Source organism: Tenrec ecaudatus, chromosome 3, assembly GCF_050624435.1.
Source record: "Tenrec ecaudatus isolate mTenEca1 chromosome 3, mTenEca1.hap1, whole genome shotgun sequence".
NCBI classification, from domain to species: domain Eukaryota; kingdom Metazoa; phylum Chordata; class Mammalia; order Afrosoricida; family Tenrecidae; genus Tenrec; species Tenrec ecaudatus.
In genome coordinates, this window is record NC_134532.1 from 73,849,988 (window position 1) to 73,858,026 (window position 8,039).

General features: G+C 38.9%; 1 non-coding gene across 1 annotated transcript; it reads right to left on the minus strand.

The window, feature by feature from the left end:
* Positions 1–938: 938 nt before the first annotated feature.
* Positions 939–1,102, minus strand: LOC142443790 (U1 spliceosomal RNA). Its single transcript, XR_012783541.1, has one exon. It is a non-coding gene; the product is annotated as a U1 spliceosomal RNA (small nuclear RNA).
* Between the last annotated feature and the right edge of the window lie 6,937 nt (positions 1,103–8,039).

The following is an 8,039-nucleotide window of genomic DNA, read 5'->3' on the forward strand; positions in this document are numbered from 1 at the left end:
ATAAAAATTCCAGCAAATTAATTTTAGATATAAAAAGCTAATTTTAATAATTATTTACAACAAGCTTATTTCCAGTTCTCAAAAACTGGGGAGAAATTCACATGTCTTTTTTTTTTAATCATTGCATTGGGGGCTTGGGCAGCTCTTATCAGAATCCATATATCCATCCACTGTGTCAAATACATTTGTAATAGGTGAATAAATAAGCAAATTGTGGTGCAACCATATGATAGAATATTATTCAAACATTAATAGGAAAAGCCTTTAGATATGCACAATAAGATAGACTAGTTTCAAGGAAAGCTGGCTCAAAGCCCTACTGAGTGTATGATTTCATATATCTGGTTTCCTGGAAAAGATAAAAGTATCGAAACAGAAAGCAGGTCAATGGCTATCAGGGACTGAGAGTGGCAAGGAGTATGACTAACAAGGAATTGCTTGTGATAATTTTGGGGGTTTGTCTCAAGTACTCTGGACATGTTGGGAGGGGGCCTTGTTCTTGTGAAATGACACCATGCTTGGTAGAGAGCCAGCAAAATAAGGAAGCCTCTCAGTGGGATGTGCCGACACCCTGGTGGCAGCAATAGTCTCAAACACAGCTGGAGGGGGGGTAGAGGAACCAGAAGTGGTTTTTCTGTTGTATGGAGCGTTGCCATGAGTCAGAACCAACTTGATGGCATCTAGCTGCAGTGAAAGTACATATCTTGTCATAAATGATCACATCCAGGTTTCTCACCATCTAAGAATTACATATAGGTCAAAGGAAAGGGTCGTATAAGCTCTGTGACACTGTACGGGAGCGTTGCTGTTGATGGTCTTGTGTGCCGCTGAGTTGATTCTGACCCATTTTGACACTGTAGGACAGAATAGCACTGTCCCATGGGTTATGCAAGGCTGTAATTTTAGGGGCAGTAAGATGCCACACCTTTTTTCCCCTACAGGGGAGAACACAAACTTAGTCCCCCAGGACCACAAATTATGCAGTCGAGTTTCCCACATTTGGGGAGATCGCAGGGGTCAGCACATCCGGAGTGCAATGGGTGAGCCTCCCCCTGAGAAAACCACCTTCGCGATCATGGTATCTCCCCTGCCAGGTAAGTATACCACACCTTTCTTACTGAGTTCAGTTTGTAGCTAAGACCACCGGGCTTGTCCAGGCCTCCTTCTGGATCAAAATGGGATTCACAGTATAAAATTATGTTTAAGATATAATGTGATGTCGTATAAAATACATCATATATGAATATAGTTAAGTAGATATGGATTGTGTGAATACTTGGGATAGGACACATGCATATATTTCCAGCTTTATCTCCCAAAAAGGCTTATATGCAGTGACAGACATCCCATTAGCTATGACCATACATATCGCCTATTTAAATATCATTCTCTAATAAGAATAAACAAAGCTCTTTAGATAAATAATGTTTCACTCTACAGGAGCAGGGAAGGTAGGGGATGAATCTGTAGTCTCTTGAGGTGATAAATAGTAAAGATACACTCAAATCAAAACAAGAAAATTGAAGTCAAAAACAAAGAGGAAAAAAGAAACATATCAAACCCACATAAGAGCTAACCTGAAAGAGCAGCCAATGCCAAGCCTGGAACAATCAGAGCAGTAAAATCAATAATGAGATTGTCTTATAAATCAAAGAATAAAACAAGTATCTGTCATACAAAGATTGGGTTCAATAAATAGATGAGCGACAAAGAACCACTTTTCCTTAGCGAATGCAGATAACGGAATTTAAAAAGAATGGTCACAGAAAGTTATGCTAAACCATAGTCATAATTAACGCAGACTCTAATGATTTTAACTTATGTTAATGAGTTTGTTTTCACTCTACCTTTCATAGTTTAATTCTCTTGATGAGGAGCTGAAAATATTGACTCCTTTCTTACAAAGAGAATGTAGAAAGGGGGGAAAGAATTTTACAGTAGGGAAACCTGAGAGACACCAGCTAACCTACTATATATACTTGTGTATAAGCCGAGTTTTTCAGGACAAAAAATGTGCTGAAAAACTGGAGTTCAGTTTATACACAGGTCAGTGGTACCCCAGCAAGGTGTAACATCTCACAGGTGAATGCCATTTCTCCATTGGTCATTCAAAGCCCCGCTGACACTGCAGGGCTTTGAATGTTTGTTTACTCACATCTAACCAATCAGAGCCATCCTATGACGTGGACGGCTCCAATTCACAGAAGCATCCGTAGTGATTCACTTACACCAGCAGCTGAACTGGTCTAAGTATGTGTCTGTGGCTGCGCTCCGTCTCTCCCCTCTGGTCTCTGTGTTAATTCACATCCTGCATTTCCCACCCTAGGCTTATACTCAAGTCAATCAGTTTTTCTGGGTTCCCAGGTAATAATTAGGTACCTCAGCTTATACTCGGGTTGGCTTATATTTGAGTATATACGGTAAGTGCTAAAAGGGTAAATCGTTAGTAATAAAGCATATTGTTCTCATGAGCTACTTGTTCTTAGGCCACGAGAATCGGCACTTCACTACTCTGATAGTCTTCCCCATAATCCCTAGTCTGAGTTTAATAATGAAAAACTCAGATTCAAAATGAAGAATATCACACACACACACACACACACACATTTTTTTATTGTAAGTTCAATCTGTTCTAACAGAATGCACTGTTGTCCCACCTTGTGCCTTCCCTATAATCACTGGTATATTTGAGCCCCATGTTGCATTTACGGTATCCGTAGCTCTCAGCAGGTCCACCACTATTTCACTGACCCACTACTTTACTACACACGATGACTTTCTCCAGAGGCTGGTCTTTCCTGATGACATGTCCAATGTATGTGAAACAAAGTCCTGCCGTTCTTGCTTGTAAGGAACATTCTAACTATTATTCCTCCAAGACTGTTTTGTTCCTTGTCCTGTTAATCCACAGAACATTCATTATTCTTTGACAACATCACAATTCAAATAAATTATTTCCTTTTTGGTTTTCATTTTTGTCTTACATATTAACTGACCAAAATTGTCGAAGTCCTGATTCATAGAGAAACACTGAAGAAATGTCACAGGTGGGAGACAAAGGGGGCCTGACAACTAACTAGTGGGGTGTGGGATCCAAGATTGAAGCCTGAAACAGAAAAGAACATTATTGGCAAGACTGGGAAAATCAAATGAAAATATAATGATTAATTTATTTTAAGACTACTGTAGACATACAGAGAAATTATAAAGAGGGTAGAGAGTTCCAGAGCACCTTTCAAATAGCTTCCCCTACGTGTAACCTGTTACATTGGCACAATATTGTTTGCTAAGCTGCACACTTTAGTTTTGTTCTTTATAGCTTTTATTTTTGACTAGCATTTAATTTGTTCAGATTTGGACTGAAAAGGGAGAGTCTATAAATTAGTGCTTCAGGTATCCATTGCTGCGGTTCAGTCCATGGGGTGGGTTCTGGCGCACAATAGAAGGAAACGCGAGCAGTCCTGGGCCATCCTCACAATCGCTGTTACGTTAGAGCTCAGTGTTGCAGTCGCTGCGTCAACCCATCTCCTCGATGGCCTTTTCCTTTTTTGCTGATCCTCCCCTTTACCAAGGAAAGCATCTTGGTATTTTTAATATAATGATGGATGCAAACCTTGATTTTTATCAGCAAATGCTTCTAGTTCTCCTCACTTTCAACAAGCAAGGTTGTGCCATCTGCTTATCACAGGTTGTAAATAAGCCTGCCTCCAATCCTGATGCCACATTCTTCTTCAGATAAGCCAGCTTCCCTGGTTACTTCGTTCAGCAAAAAGATTGAATAAGTGTGGTGAAAGGTACAACCCGATGCAGACCTTTCCTGACTTCCCTAGTTCCATTCGCACAAGTGTCTCTTGATCCATGCTCATGAGGAAGTGTTCTGGAATGCCCATTATGCTCAAGGCTATCCATAGTTTGTTATGATTTCACACAGTTGAATGCCTTGGCAGAAGCAATAAAACACAAGCAAGCATCTTTCTAGTATTCGTGACTATCAGTCAAGGTCCATCTGGCATAAACAATAATTTTTGTTATATATTCTTTTCTAATCCCCGCCTGAACTTCCGACAGCTTCCTCTCAATGAACTGCTTTAATTTACATGTATACATACACTTACGTGGATGTATATGTACATTTACATTTATACATAAAATTTACATGTATATATATAATCAATGCCTTCGAGTCTATTTCAGCTCACAGTGGCTTTCATATAAAAATAGATAACTTCTGCATGATTATTACTTTAAAAGTAAATGAAATTATTAAAAGTGTATAATAAGATAAAAAAGTGATTTTTTCATGACAACCTTTATCACTTGGCTTATTTTAAAAATGCCCTTGTGCTATTGTGATTTTAATGTGACTTTTATGAAAGTAGATAACACATACATTAATGACTTGGTGAGTCTTTGACTCAGTAAGGCTTTGAGGTTCCCTGTGTGACTTGATTTTGCCACTTAACTGTCTCCATTTGCTTTTAAAACCTTCAAATAATTTGATACTTTTCATGGACTCTTTGTTTGCTTAAAAAGTCACTTTGGGAAATATCTTTATTCCTAATTATACATTGAACTTACAATTAGGCATAACACATTGTTTTCCCAATAGATGATTTATTTAAATATTCTGATTCTATTAAAAGCTGAAATATTGTGTTATGAGACCTTTATTTGAATTATTTCCCTCTTTAGTATACCCCCCAAATTTTTTAACTTTGCTACTCTAACAAGTGGCTAAAGCAAGAAAACAAATATTTTAATACTTTACTTATCTAAATGCCCTTAACCTGCATCTATTACTTATGAGAATCATTTACATCTTTGAAACATTTTTTGAAATTCTGAGTTCCTTTAGGAAGAAGTTATGTTTTCATACTTGAAAGTTTATACTGAAAATTATTTTTAGCTCTGTATTTAAAACACGCATATACACATTTGTTTTATCATCTTTCCATTGTAACTACAGTAATGCATTTTCTAAAGTGAATTATGCTCTATTTAAGAATGTGACAAGCATTCACCATTTATGAGTGAGAGAACTTTAAACTTTAAAACTCAAAGTTTTAAATCTTTAGATCAGTCTATGCCAAATGCTAAAAATATTCTGGATGGTTTGGGGATAGGTGTTAAAAGTACTTAGACAAATGTAAGCAACTGGACACATCATCTGACTATTTTACCTTGAAACCAGAAACCAATAAGAACCGATTAAAAAGTGGCAGCGCTTTAATATATTAAGATGCATAATGAATCTTCGAGAGAGAGAAGAGAAACAAGCTGCCTGGAATGTCGATTGATTTTGCTCACAGATGCTGCACTAGAATAGCAATTGTAGATGATATAATAAATCATCAACAAAACTAAATGGCACCTGCTGCTGTCCTTTGGCCATTTCCCTCGCTGGAAAACCCAGAGGCAGGGAGATGAGCAAGGGAGACTACTTACTTAAGTGGGATAATTGGAAAAGTACCTTTCAGGGTCAACATGAACTTCAATGCAATGTTTAATATAGTATGGACATTTGGTGTCCACGGGCTGAGTGGAATTTAGCTTCCTTCATTCAGAGAAAGCTTTGTTAGCGCTAAAGTATAAAATCATCTCCTCCGCAATGAGCTAGCAGCATCCATTTTTATGACAGGAAGGCAATAACTAAATTACTAGACCTTTTACTTAAAAGTACTGATACTGACTATCACAGGAACGTTATTCTGGCAATAGGGCTTTAGAGCATATATATTTTCTGGGTTTTTTGGTTTTTGTTTCAAGCCTTGGACCGCCACCTGCCCAAAATGATGGAGACATTTGTTTTGCCTGAAAGTATGCTGGTCTCCTGGAGATGTAGTGCTCTTCTTTCCTCGATGGTTTTTCCTCTGAAGTGCAGTTTAAAAAATAAATATATTAAAGAAAGAATAAAAAATGGGAAAAGTTCAAGCAGGGAAAATGCTCCTTTTGCTCCCTTCATTTAGAAGTTTGATGTAGTGCTTACTCCCACCCCCACTAGATCAATACCAAAGCCCCAGCCCCACTGCCTTCGAGTCAATGCTGACTCATAGTCGCCCCTGGTTGGCTTCTGAGACTGAGCGTTAGTAGAAAGCCCTCCCGTCTTCCTCCCTCGGAGCTGCTGCTGCTGCTGCTGGTGGTTTCCAACCGCTGACTCTGTGGCTTGCAGCCCAAAGGGGAACCACTACACCACCAGGGTTCCCACCCTCGGTGGTCAATAAACGAAGTGAATACTGCCCCCAAACAATGCCTTGTTTCCTTGAGAGAATGTTTTTAAGAGCTGGAGACCTTGGACTTTGGTGGATAAAATACTATGGGTTGCATTGTGAATTTCTTTTTTTCATGGTGCTTTTGATAGAGGAGATCTGTATCAATTTGGGTAAAATTCTTTCTGACCTTTAAGTTTCCTGATAAAAAGAAGTAACAGTTCATCATCATAGCCTATCTCGATAACTAGAATTGTCCTTAAAGTTGCCTGCTGTCCGCAATGAACACAATCTTGTTGTGAAAGAACCTCCGTTCCCACGGGGCTGTGTTCTTCCTGGGCTAACATTCAGGCAGAGGAACAATTGTGAGGATGGCTCGGGCCGTGCGGCGTTTCCATTTGCTGACCCACAGGTCGCTATGCGTCAGGGCAGTCTTGATGGCACCGAACAACAAAAACAGCGTTATGGTTTTCGTCTCTCAACCATCACTTTGGCCTTTTTTCCAAATTATAGCTCTTACAATCAGCTTTTCTTTCTACCTCGATGTTTCATCTTACCACACCAATCATGTAGATCATCAGGTAATCACCTTCTTGGATATAACGAGATCTGGTCAGTTCAAGAATCATTTATTTATTTTTCTTACACAGCAGGGCAGGTGTCCTGGCACCTTCGTTAGGCAGGGAGGTGTGGTGATTAGTTTCGTTTTTCAAAAGAGAAACTCACAACACACAGAGGTGCTTGCGATCACTTAAGTAATGGTAGATGAACTCACATCTCTAATTCTCATGCACACTTGTGGCATGCAAGTTACATCTGTCATGAGTTCTAGACTTGACGTCACTCTCCCACATATAAGCATGAGAAGCGGAGAGGCAAACGCTATAAAACAAATCAGAATTCCATTTGATGCAAAACGGCTATCAATGTCCACGCAAACAAGCTAAACATGAAGAAGCATTCTTCTTGAACTAGTGGAAGCTTGAAGAGCATTTTGAAATAAACTTAAACACACAATGTATCTTTGAGAAGAAAACTCAGGTCAGCACCTCTCTAATGAGGACGTATTCTCTGTCTGTTTCTGTTTCTAGGCCGGCGCACTGGATTCAAGGTTAAGGGAGATGGATTCCGAGCTTCGAAGTTGTCAGTGTAGGAGATAAGATAGATGAAAGCAGCAATTTTAATATGACCCAGGGTGTTTCAAGAATACATTAGTGCCCTTTCTACATGTTGCTGGATTTGAATAACATGTAAAGATGAAGGAAAACCTTCCTGGAAGATACCAAACCAAAGTTCAGGAAGATATACCAAGGGCCAGCTAGGAGAAGAGGCTCAAACATTTTGTATCAATTACCTGGCATGGCCTGGGAATGAAAAGTTGGTGGGATTGTTAGACTTGGAGTCTAGTTACAGTTGCAACAAAATGATTTACAGGTAGGGTAAAAAACAAACAGTTTCTAAAGAAAATAAGATAAGAGACACGTATTGAGCAGAGAAGAATATAGCAATCAAAAGCTGTCTTTTGGTCTGCCCCCAATTTAGCATGTTTTTTAAAGCATGTCTATTCACGTTTGTGTTAGGTTTTAAATTTCAGATAAGAAGCTGACTTAAAAAATGAAAACAACCTATTTATATTTATTTATTCATGAGACTTCTAAATGGACAGAGTAGGACAATGTGCACACACAGTTAAAGATGGGGTGTGTGCACATCACAAACAATACAACTCTATTTGCATTAAGCTTATTAAGTCAAATCACTGTTACAGACCTGTGGCCCCGAGCTTTGGCACTTAATTCCTTTTGATCTTCTACCTTGTAAATTTCATCTCCC